Source organism: Rattus norvegicus, chromosome 4 (genome assembly GCF_036323735.1).
Source record: "Rattus norvegicus strain BN/NHsdMcwi chromosome 4, GRCr8, whole genome shotgun sequence".
Lineage (NCBI taxonomy): Eukaryota > Metazoa > Chordata > Mammalia > Rodentia > Muridae > Rattus > Rattus norvegicus.
Genome location: NC_086022.1, coordinates 126,564,129 through 126,576,397, shown reverse-complemented (window position 1 = coordinate 126,576,397; position 12,269 = coordinate 126,564,129). Strand labels below are relative to the sequence as shown.

General features: G+C 42.9%; 1 protein-coding gene and 1 long non-coding RNA gene across 6 annotated transcripts in view; one reads left to right on the top strand and one right to left on the bottom strand.

Annotated features, from left to right (window-relative positions):
- Prickle2 (prickle planar cell polarity protein 2) overlaps window positions 1-12,269 on the top strand; it is a 345,220-nt gene that overhangs the window by 195,589 nt on the left and 137,362 nt on the right.
- On the bottom strand, window positions 10,913-11,644 carry LOC134486613 (uncharacterized). The gene is made up of 2 exons (XR_010065875.1): window positions 11,506-11,644; window positions 10,913-11,177 (listed from the first exon to the last, which is right to left on the bottom strand). It is a non-coding gene; the product is annotated as an uncharacterized LOC134486613 (long non-coding RNA).

The following is a 12,269-nucleotide window of genomic DNA, read 5'->3' as shown; positions in this document are numbered from 1 at the left end:
ACTCCAATTCCCACTTAGATGTCTTTTCCTCAGTAAGAATCATTTTAAGTTGTCAGCCCTATGGCATTCTACATCAGAGAAGGGTTTTTTGCACAAATTATTTTAAAACTCAAACTACTGCTGAAGAAACTAGGAGGAAGAGGGCTTTTTTTTTTTTTTTTTAAATCTTGATCACAGCCCAGGTTAAGTTCTGACCTCTAATGCTCAAACCCTTTCACTGCTTTTGAAAGGGTATCTGATTACCAAAAGAACTTCCTGCCTTGCTCTTAATTGCTGCAAAATTTTGCATAGTTAAACAATGGATTTTTAAAGATCCACCTACAATTAAAGCCTGATTCAGGATGATACAGGAGGTTATGTGTGATGTAAGACAAAGGGATTGTGAAATCCAGAGCCTCTGGGAATAATAGTCATTTCAGAGTGTCACTTACTCCTTTCAGATCAGAATGCTTAAAGGTGATCTGCAGCCTATAAATATGTGGAAGGGACATTAAAAATAGAGCAGTGTCACTGTCTGTCACTTAAAGACAATTCACTTGTATCTTTTGTGTACATTAAATGCATGCACAGTGAGAGCTGCAATTACCAACTGTGGTGGGAGCCTGGCCTTACAGAGGAAGGGTCTGTGACAGAAGCTAAACAATCAAGAGTCGCAGATTCTGGACACAGCTCTGCTGGTAGCTGCTAGCATTGTGGCTTTGCATGGGTCACATGACTTGTTTTGGTTTCAGGATCTGCATCTGCAGAACAAGACATTTAATATGTGATTTTTAGATATGCATGCAGTGGGTGCAAATGCTGTATGTGTACATGTGCATGACTATGTGGAGATCAGAGGGCCATCTTGGAAGCTTTAACTCAGACACCACCCACTTTTTTTTTTAATAATGCTTCTCCTTTTTCTGGAACTTGCCAAGCAGGGTAAGCTGTCTTGACCAGGGAGCTGCAGGGAGCTGCCTGTCTCCACCTTCCCCTTGCTGAAATTACAAGCAGTGCACCACATCTAGCTTTTTAAATGTAAGTTCTGGGGGTCTAGCTCTGATCCTAATGCTTGCAAGGCAAGTACTTCGCTGCCTACAATGTCTCCTCAGCCCCCAAATATGTAATTTTTACAAAGTCACTTCAACTTGAATCATGGTGCCTGTAGTTTCTAGCTTCCTATGTGGACACAGCCTGTGACTGAATCCAGTCAGTAGATCTTGTGTCTTTCTCCTCTGGGATTCCTTGCTGTACTGGTCAGCAGGAACTTTGGGAAGCCAGAGAATATATGATGGAACTTTCTAAGAAACATGAGTGTGATGAAGGCAGGGGTAGGGGGAATAGCATGGGAATGCTAAACCTTTAGCTGCAAAATGAATCAAACACTGAAGAAATGTCTCTATCACTCGGGCTTCAACATCAAATTCAAGCATCCTCAGAGTAGACCATCAAACTAGGTAGAGATAAAACTTCTCAGACTCCACCTACCTGCAAACCAGAAAACACTCAGACTGAGGCCCAGCCTTCTGTGTTTGATAAGCTGTCCGAATGACTCTGTTACACATTAAAATGTGTGTGTTTATGCATGTGTACGCATACATGTGTGTTCATGTGAAAGCCAGAGGACAACTTCAGATGTTGTTTCCCAAGTGCAGTCTGCCTAGTTGACCTAGAGGTTACAGTAGGCGAGGCAGGCAGGCCAGGGAGCCTCATGTGTCAGCCGGTCTCTACCTGCACCAAGGCTATAAGCATATGTGCCACCATGCCTGCCTTACTTGGCAAGTGTTCTGGAGATTGGATTCGGCTCTTTTGTGCTCCCAAGGCAAGCACTTTATCTAATGAGTCACCTCCCCAGCCCTTGCTCTTTAAATTTTTAGAACCACCAATCTGATGAAACCAGATCACAGACATCATCTCATAGAGAAACTATAAGATCAAAAGGGACCAAAGAGATTTTTATTCTTATTTTAATGGTACAACGAGGGGCATGAGGGGAGCTGTGGATTGGGTCAGGGTTATCTGAGTGGGTCTCTGAAGTATTTTCCACTTCTAATAGAGGCACCAAGATCTCTTAAGCATGATTTTGAAATGAAAACTTGACAATGACATTTGCTAAAGAACAAAAGTAGACACCAAGAGGATTTTGCTCTGTGATATTCAGAAGAACCCCAACCCCAACCTCTGATATTCAGAGAGAACCTTGTGTTCTCTCTTTATTTGCAGAAATAACTGTGTTGTCAGCAGTTAAGAGCTTGAACTTTTTCTGATAGCTGGTCCTCTCATTCCTGCCTTCCTGTCAACTGAACAATGCAAAATCAAGTATACATTTCAAACCCAGGATCATCATCTAAAGAATGCTTAGCTGCTATTTGTCCTGAATTTTAAATTTTTCTTGGGAATGATCCATTAATAACAAGAAAACTCCTAGGTCTCTCTGTAAGAGAATGCTTGCTCAGGATAGTGTTAGTGCTGTCATCTAGCCCACAGCCTTGTTGCTCAAGGTTGTGTGAACACACACTACCTCTCCCAGGGTCTTTTTCTTTAAACCTCCCGTTGTTAGGGGGGATAGACTCCCAACAGAAGCAGTCTACAGCCAGAATATGAGTTTCTGAACATTCTGTCTTGAAGTAGGAGGAAGCAGAGCTTGACGGCTCAGGCTCATTATCCCAACTACGGGAAGGCGTTGATGCAGGAAGATCACAAGCACGTGGCTAGCCTGGATAGCTTCCTAGAGACCATCTCAAAATAAAAATGAGTATAAAGAGAGCAGGGGATGCAAATAAGTGGTAGGATACTTGCCTGGAATATGTACAGTCCTACATTTAGTCTCCGGGACAATAAAAAATACAAAAGGGAAAATAGAAGGCAGCTTATAGGGGTAGAGCCCATTTCCATCGCTCTGACTCTAAAACTGTCTTGAACCCAGTGTCTTTCTCTTTGTCCCAGTTCGAGAGAAGAGGTAACTTTGCATCTGTACTTAACCTAGCATCCAACCTTTGGTTTCTGGATCCCAGTCAAACACCAGAAGCTTGGGTAGGACATTTTAAAGGAAGCAGAGTAGAACTTGTCTTTAAAAACAAGCTTTAGAGCATGAGGGAAGAGATAGAACATTATCTATCTGGTGTGGAACGTTTAGAAAATTGGCTTGAAATTAGATTGTGCTTCATGCCTCTTACTACTATAAATCACCCCCATTGAAATGACGAGACCAAATAACCCAGTGCTGCCTCGCCCAGGGTAGCTGTCAGTGTCAGAGTTTGTGCTAAGCAATCAGAGCAAGATGTAGCAGCTTAGATTTAAAGGATTCACATACCTTCTTATGGACTGCAGCACACTGGCTTAGAGTCGTCCATCTAAGCACAACCTCTGTACCACTATCCATGAGTGTTATCTACGCAATTATCTCTTTGCTTTTTAAACCATGACCCACTTGATCCAGGGACTCTACGGTGTTCCTCTCACATCTTGAAAATCAAGTAAAGCCCAGATTATGCTAAATTTTACTTGGCTGAAGGCAAGAAACCGATCGGGTCTAAATATTGCCTACCCACCTGACATACCATTCACCCTTTCTCTTCTAGGTTTATCATTATTTTTCCTTTTATTGTCATTACCTAGTAGCCACGTTGGTAGACATCAGAATGTCCAGCACGCATCTACTAAATCCAGCATGATTAAATGTCAACCCTAGTTAGGGAGAGTTCACTCGCTTCTATGTGTGACTTGGTAATTAATCCTGACATTTTCAAGTAGAAAACTAATTACTGCAGCAGTAACTACATGACTCCGTTCTGCCAGCCAGGGCATCTCATCTGTTCACGGAAAAAAAATGATAAAGCAAAAGAACACAGATCAGAGCCTCTTAGTATGGGGTTTTCCCACTGGGATTGAGATCCCATGATTTCTAGCTTTGATTGCTAGTAATGGCACAAATATTTTCACTGAATTAGTTCAGAATTCTGCATTTTCCTCTTGCCTACAGGCCTTTTATTTCCATCAAACACAAGGTGCTGCAGGGCTCTAATAGATGAAGGTCAGCTATCAAGGCCAAAGTGGTTCAACTTTTGAAATGCTAAGAGTATTGTTCAGAGTCCCTGCTGATGCCATAGCTAATGCAGTAGGATTCTCTGTCCCCTTTGTCTGCGATTTTGTTCCCTTGAGACAGTTGGTAGGGCTTCCATTTAAGATACTGTTTTCCATAATGTGGCCAGCACAGGTTGGAATACTCCAATTGTGATATGAAAGAACATGGATGATATAGAAATAGCACTTTAGGACACTCCAAGATACTTTTAGGTAGAAAAGGGTGGAAGTCTTTCAGAACAGAAGGCAAAGGCAAATAATACAAAATTCTTAGACAAATGGCTTGTGCCATTGTGCTGTCTAGTTTTATGTCAATGTGACAAAAGCTAGAGATATCTGGGAAGAGGGAACCTGAAAAAAAAATGGTGGAACTGTTTGGGAAGGATTTGGAGGTATGGCCATGTTGGAGAAAGTGTGTCACTGGGGACAGGCTTTAAGGTCTCAAAAGACTGGTGCTGTTCCCAGGGTGAACCCCATGATGCTCTTGCCACCACCTTTTTATTTTGTCATTATCAACTATAACCCCCTGAAAGTGTGAGCCCAATTAAACTTCTCCTTTCATAAATTGTCTTTCCTCTCCAAGTTGCTTTTGGTCATGGTATTTTATCACAGCTATAGAAACCCTAACTAAAACAGTCATGTTTATGGCCAGTAACTCCACTTATGAGCCTCAGTTTACTTGTGCATGACATGATATGATTAAATTTGATATCTACCAACATCTCCTTCACAGTTGTCATGGTAATAGCTGTTGTTACTCCACTTAACTGTGTGTTACGTACTTTGTTCAGAGCTCCATCTAAATTACCTACTCTGTTTTTTTTTCAGATTTGTCCGCATTTTATACTAAAAGATTCAAAGAGGCTGGATAGATTTTTTCCCAAAGACCAATAAGGGACTGAGCTGAGATTTCTACTCTGATACATTTCACACCAGAATTGCTACTCTTCTCTTCTCCAGGCCTGAAAGTAGGATTCTGAACTGATTCTAGACCAGCAGATTCTGGCATGGGCAATTATATTCCTGAAAGGACATTGTCAGTTTCTAGAGACATCATTGGTTTGGGGCTTGGGGAAAGATTCACTAGTAGCACCTGTTAGATAGACGCCAGAGATGATACTGGACACTGTGCAACTCAGGCACATGCTATTCAGTAGCTATCACATCATTAGGTGATTTGTTATTATGCAAATATAAAAGGGTAGTCATTGGTCTTGTGTCTCTAGATGGTAAAACCTTATGGGATCACTGTCATACATGTGATATATATCATCGTGCTATATTTGACTGTATTTAACATAGGTACTGTCTTAGGGTTTTACTGCTGTGAACCGACACCATGGCCAAGGCAAGTCTTATAAAGTACAGCATATATTTAGGGCTGGCTTACGGGTTCAGAGGTTCAGTCCATTATCATCAAGGTGGGAACATGGCAGCATCTGGACATGGTGCAAGCAAGGGTGAGAGTTCTATATCTTCATCTGAAGGCTGCTAGTGGAAAACTGACTTCCAGGCAGCTAGGATAAGGGTCTTAAAGCCCACACCCACAGTGACACACCTACTCCAACAAGGCCACATCTACTCCAACAGGGCCACAGATTCTAATAGTGCCACACCCTGGGCTGAGCATATGCAAACCATCACAGGTGCAATAACAACAACATCAAAAATCTTACACAAATTGTCTATAATATCAAAGTAGGGATGTTCCATCTAGGCAACTCTTGAAAATATCACTATGACTCACAGATAATAAATAAAGACACCCTTAGGAATGGCATCCCTGCTTTTGAATTTTTGCATTAAACCTCATCAAGTCTAATCTTCTCCATCTATCATGACACTTAAGCAGCACAGTCTTTGATACAAGACATATCTGCATTCAAACTTCTGTATCACTTTCTACTTTCTTTTGGAATATCCTTACACCCCTAAGCCTTATATATTTGGTTCTGCCAATTGAGATGCTCATTACTAAGCTTGGGATAGTGAGGCTATAATAAATGCTCACTTCATCATTATAGCCTTTGTTCCTTGGACTCTAATTTTCCCTTTGTAACTCCATCAGTCCAACTGCTTCTTTTCCATAAAGTTGGTATGCCTTTGTCTCCGTTGTCCATGCTGGTGGACAGCAGATTGTTTTGTACAACCTTCTACTTAATGGCTTAAAAATGTAAAAGTTGGTGTTGGTAAAATCTTCTCAGAGTGAAGCCTCTATAGAGCTAGGGAAATAGATCAGTTGCTAAAGCACTTGCAATACCTGAGTGAAACCTGAGTTCAACTCCCAGAAGTCATATAATAAAGCCAAGTATGGTGGCACACAGTTGGAATCCCAGTACTGGGAAGGTAGAAACAGGTGGGGCAGACACAGGCAAATCCTTGTTGGATAACTCTCTAGACAGCCTAGATGAATGGACAAATTCCAGGTTAGGGAGAGACCCTGCATCAAAAACCAAAGAGGATGATATCCTGAGAAAAGACAGCCAAGGTGCATACACGCACATGTATATGCACGCACGCAGAGGGGGGGGGAGGAGGAGGAGGAGGAGGAGGAGGAGGAGGAGAAAGAAGGGAGAAGGGAGAAGGGAGAAAAAGAAGAAGAAGAAGAGGAGGAGGAGGAGGAAGAAGAGGAAGAAGAGGAAGAAGAGGAAGAAGAGGAAGAAGAAGAAAGGTGGATGGATGGATGGATGGGAAGAAAGAAAGGAAAGGAAGGAAGGAAGGAAGGAAGGAAGGAAGGAAGAAAGAAAGAAAGAAAGAAAGAAAGAAAGAAAGAAAGAAAGAAAGAAAGGAAGGAAGGAAGGAAGGAAGAAAGAAAGGCAGGCAGGCAGGCAGGCAGGCAGGCAGGCAGGCAGGCTGCTAGAAAGTAATGACTCCAAGTGTATGAGGATGGTAAAAGGTTCAGGAATCTTGGCCCCCTAGCCAAGGCATCTGCTGAAGTGGGGTTCTCAGTGTTGGGTACTTTTATTGTAGAATAAATTGTTATTCTATAATGTAAATGGAAAATTAACTTGTGTAATCAATCAAAGAATCTTGATGAGTCTTTCTGAAACATACCACCCAGATTAGCTGAGGAATTGTGCAGTTTCTTTTAAAAGAACATTTCTGGGGTAAACAGGATGGGAAAGAGAGTGCACTTTGAAGGAAGGGAGCACATAGAGTCAAGTGGAGAACTTGGCATTATGCAAAGGGTCCCGAGCACTGGGTAGTATTGAATATTCCTCCATTAATTTCTGTGACTTCAGTTGAAAAGCAGCTAGACTGCTAAGAAAATCACTTGGGTGTTGTGGTACATATCTTTAATCCCAGCATTTTGGAAGCAGAGCTAGGCAGATCTCTAAGTCAGTCAAGGCTACATAGAGAGACCATGCCTAGAGAAAACACACACACACACACACACACACACACACACACAATATAAAGATATGCCCTTCTTCTTAAGGACAAGGTTATTATTGGGCAGACATTATTTATTTGTCTGGGGCATCTAGAAATGGGGATCCATGAAAGCAAGCAGAATCAATGTGGAGAACTACAAGTAAGAACCCCTGATCATGGCCACTGCTTGCAGAAATAAGAAAAGACAATTAGAAGATATGCTGGTTAGTTGTTTTGATGGTCAGTTTTTCACAGACTAGAGTCGTCTAGGAGGAGGGACTCTCAACTAAGAAAGTACCTCTATCAATCAGATAAGCAGTCTGTGGGGTCTTTTCCTGACTAATGATTAATGAGGAAGGGCCTGTCCCACTGTGGGGCACCCTGTGCCACCCTGAGCAGGCAGTCCTGGAAAGTAGCAGAAAGGCAGTCGAAAGTGACCCAGGGGAGCAAGTGAGTAGGCACTGTTCCTCTCTAGTCCCTGCTTCACTTCCTCCTCTAGGTTCCCACTCTGCTCCGGTTCCTGCCTTGGCTCCCCTCAGTGATGGGTTGGGATCAGGATGTATCCTTTCATCGTGGAGTGAGTAGTAGACATGGTGCTTAGCCAAGAAACAGAAACCAAGCTACTGTGGAAAATAATGGCCTATCCTCAAGCTTTCCACAGATCCTTCAGCTGTTCTGATCCAAGGCACATGCACACAGGGATTTCTCTCCATGGCCTCTCTCTAGTAGACAGTGTGTAGTGGATGACCAGTGTGAATGAATTAATATCCATTTAGATCGACAGTTAGACACCTACTATAGGGGGGAAAAGAAATAAGCCTTTCTCCTTGCTTTTGCCAGTGCTATAGGCCCCCTTTTCCAGGCTGTTACTATTACCCTGATCCCGTCAGAATCCCACAAAGGACATAAAAGAGAGATGAAAGATTTGCGGTTGGAAATGAGGCAGCAGCTTCTTGGAGGATCAATGTCTTGCTCAAGCAACAAGAAGAAGGACAGATCAGGAGGTGGAGGCTGCATCCCTGAATTTCAAACCAGGCCACCCCCTCTTGCCAATCTGCAGGCTCAGTGATTTAGTCTAAGAAATAAATATGCGGGCTGGAGAGATGGCTCAGTGGTTAAGAGCACCCGACTACTCTTCCAGAGGTCCTGAGTTCAATTCCCAGCAACCACATGGTGGCTCACAACCATCTGTAAAGAGATCTGACACCCTCTTCTGGTGTATCTGAAAACAGCTACAGTGTACTTATATATAATAAATGAATAAATCTTAAAAAAAAAAACAAAAAAAAGGGGGTTGGGGATTTAGCTCAGTGGTAGAGCGCTTGCCTAGGAAGCGCAAGGCCCTGGGTTCGATCCCCAGCTCCGAAAAAAAGAACCAAAAAAAAAAAAAGAAAGAAAGAAATATGCAGTAGATAGATTAGCAGATGAGCTAGACACATTTATTACATACTCAGGGGCACCCAAGAAAGAAAAGCGAGTACCCAGGAAGTTTATTTACCTTCTTCATAAGGAAGATGGAGGTGAGCAAGTAAATAATTCAAGCAAAACAAATAAATGTGTCCTCAGCAAGGTAGATAATCTATTAAGATAATCAATCAATTAAGATAATCAATTAAAGATTGAGGAGTCAACTTCCAGTCTCCTCTCCTATGGTAGGTTAATGTTCGTATCATGAGGACGGATTTTTAAAAACATTGCCACGGATGCTTTTTGTGACAAGCGGCTCCCTCTGGAGAGCCTGGCTTAGTCAAGGGAAGCCCAGAGGCAGCCCTTCATGCATCTGTAAGTTCCCAGATGCCCTCAGAGTGAAGCCAACATCATTCCAAAGCAGCTGTCCTGGGGAGAAGATTTCCCAGATTCCTTCCTGAAATTAAGTTGTTATAAGTTAGAGATGATGGAGTTTCTGTCATGGGAGCTGGTGAAGATCTAAAATACCCAGATGCGAACATACAGAGTATACATGCTCAAAACCACTCTGTATGTGCATACATTCATGTGGCTGAAGTAAGCACATAGGGGCAAGAAGAATCACACAAACTCCTGGCTTCTCTGGTATTTGCAGACAAAAATGTCGATGCTGTAGAAAACCAGGAATTGTATCATCAGCTGAAAGAGGATCATTCAATTCAGATGATAGATGCCTCTTAGAAACCTGAACTCCCCTGGGCCAGAAACTATGATGTCATTTTATTTATTGCTCTTTAGAAATATTTAAGAGAAGCCATTGTTTAGGGGACTGGCAAGATGGCGTAATGGATAAAGGCCCTTGCTACCAAGCCTAGTGACCTGAGGGTGGTCTCTGCAGCCCACATGTTTAGAAGGAGAGACATGACTCCTGCAAGGTGTATTCTAACCCCCCCACCCCCGACACACACACACAACAGCAACTGAGGCATGCCCTCTTTAAATATAGGCTTAAAAATTAAAATGCAATTATTTGTCTATGAAGTCTACAATCTATAGTTTCAGGCCAAATTCACTCCCACCACAGCCTGCTTGGATAAAATGTTCTGGGGATAGAGTTCCCATACCATTGCTGCAGATGGGTCCTCATTATTGCTTTGACTGGATTTAAAATTACCATGGAAATATATCTCTGTGAGTGAGGATATTAGGAAGGTTTACATTTTACCTAGATGTGATTAGAACCATTTCATGGGCCTGGGGCCTGGGCCTGAATAGGAGAAGAGAGAAGGCTGAACAGCAGCATTCATCTCTCTCTGCTTCCTGACTACAGCAGTAATATGAGCAGCTGCTTCGTGTGCTTACTCCTGCTCCTACCCCACCATGATGGACTGTAACCCTTCAGACTATAAGCCAAAGTAAACCCTTCCTCCCTTAAGTTGCTTCTGTGAGACAGTTTATCATAGCAATGAGAAACATGACCAATATACTGTCCTTGGCTAGGATAACTTTCACTCTACAGCAGCAGAGCTGAGACATTGTGACAACCTGAACGGCCCAGGCCACACGGCCTTCAAAACCTCATACACACGCCTACTTCTTGGCACTTGCATCACACTGTCTCCTGAGCTCTGATGTAAACCCAGTACAACTCAAGTGTAGGTCAGATTTCATGTGGAAGATATCATCTGGCCATACTGAACCCCTTAGAGGCTCTTCTACCCTCCTGCTTTTGCTCACTTCTTCTTTTTTGGCCAATGGTGGTTGTATGCAGAATCTCTGGAGTTCATGCACAGACTTCAGTGGCTTAGCTCCGTTCCTAGAAGGCAGATTCAGAAGGTCTGGAAGGAGGGGGAGCCTTTAAATCTGAATTTTCAGCAGGGGGCCTGGTGTTGGTGCTGAACAAGATCACGTGTTCCGTGCTGCTGGAGAGAACTCCCAGCACCTGGCCATTAAAGCAGATGGCTTGGCCAGAGAAGATGAATTAATTCTGCAGAACTCTTGGGACTGACTTATTGAGACTTTTCAGCTCACATAGGGACTTTAGGCAAAGAATTCATGGGTCCCCAGTGTTCTACAAAGTTCCCTTATTCCCTCGATTTTAATTGTATTCCATGGGCTCCTTCCAAACCCAACTTCATTTGGCTTGCAAAATGGCTGTCTGTATTCAGTGTTTTCCATTATTGTAGCTATATGAGCATGAGTTATAGCTGTTAATCCTTCATTCACGATAAGCCCAATGAACTTGACCATTATTAGTTCTTCGGGACTTGTTCTTCAAGAGTGAGTCTTGGTGGTCCATACCAGGTGTCCCTTGCATCATGATCAACCCAAATCTAATAAGGAAAGAGTTGAGATTTAACAGACTAAGTGGATAGTTTAATAACAGGAATAAATAGAGGTAGTAAGAGGAAATGGATTTAAAATTTAGATAGATGCTTACACTAACTACTTAGATGTTCATGACTTTTATTTCCTTATCTATGATAAATGAGACTGTAGGTGTGACCCTGAAGGGTTAAATTAAATGTTTTATATGCAGTAAATGTCACCTACAAATCAGGCTTATAACTCTTCTCCCTGTGGCCTGACTTACTAGCAATCATCTTCGTTACATGGAGATTCCCAAAGAACTGTGGGCCTGGGGATGTCTGTGGATAATACCTGGTGGTTAAGGTTGAGTTTCTCAGTTGTTCTGTCCTGGACACTCTCCTGTTTTCCCTGGAGTAAACTTTCATCCCTCATATATCCTATTGCAGCTACATGTCTTCTCTCACCCCAGCTAGCTGAGCTCTCTCTCTCTGTAGCCTTTTTTGGCCAGACTCATAACAGCCCTTCTTACTGCAGCCTCCCCATTGTGATGACTTGAGTGGAGAAAAATCAGCCAAGCCCCAAGCCCCTCCCCCACCCCCCGTAGGGGTTTGCTGTACACCCTTTAAGGGAAGACAAACATGGTTCTTGGTGATGAGTCACAGGCTGTTACCTTGCTATGTGGGGAGCTGTCTGTGAAGTTCACTCCAGGGCCCTTCAGAGAAGGTGCTAAATAATTCACCAAAACAGCCTGCTCTTACACCTGTCCTAGCCTGTCCCCTGATGACCTCCAGCATGTATAAGTAGGCTCCTATTAGCAGTATCATGGCGTCAGGGGCGGGGGTGGGGTTCGGGGAGATGAACAGGCAGCATGGAGCTTGCCCTTGTTGTCTGGAACTCTCCAGATGCCAGAGTACATAGTATGATTGGTGGGTACTGATGAATCTAAGGACATAAGACGCTGTGGTTATACTCAGGAAGTAATAAACATTTATTAAGCAGCTACTGTGTGCTTGACAATTTGCTTATCTTATCACCCGCCAGTCTGCAAGGCAGAAACTATTGAGCAAGCTCAGAGAAAAAACAGGATGTGTCCTACTCCACACTACGGGTAGGGA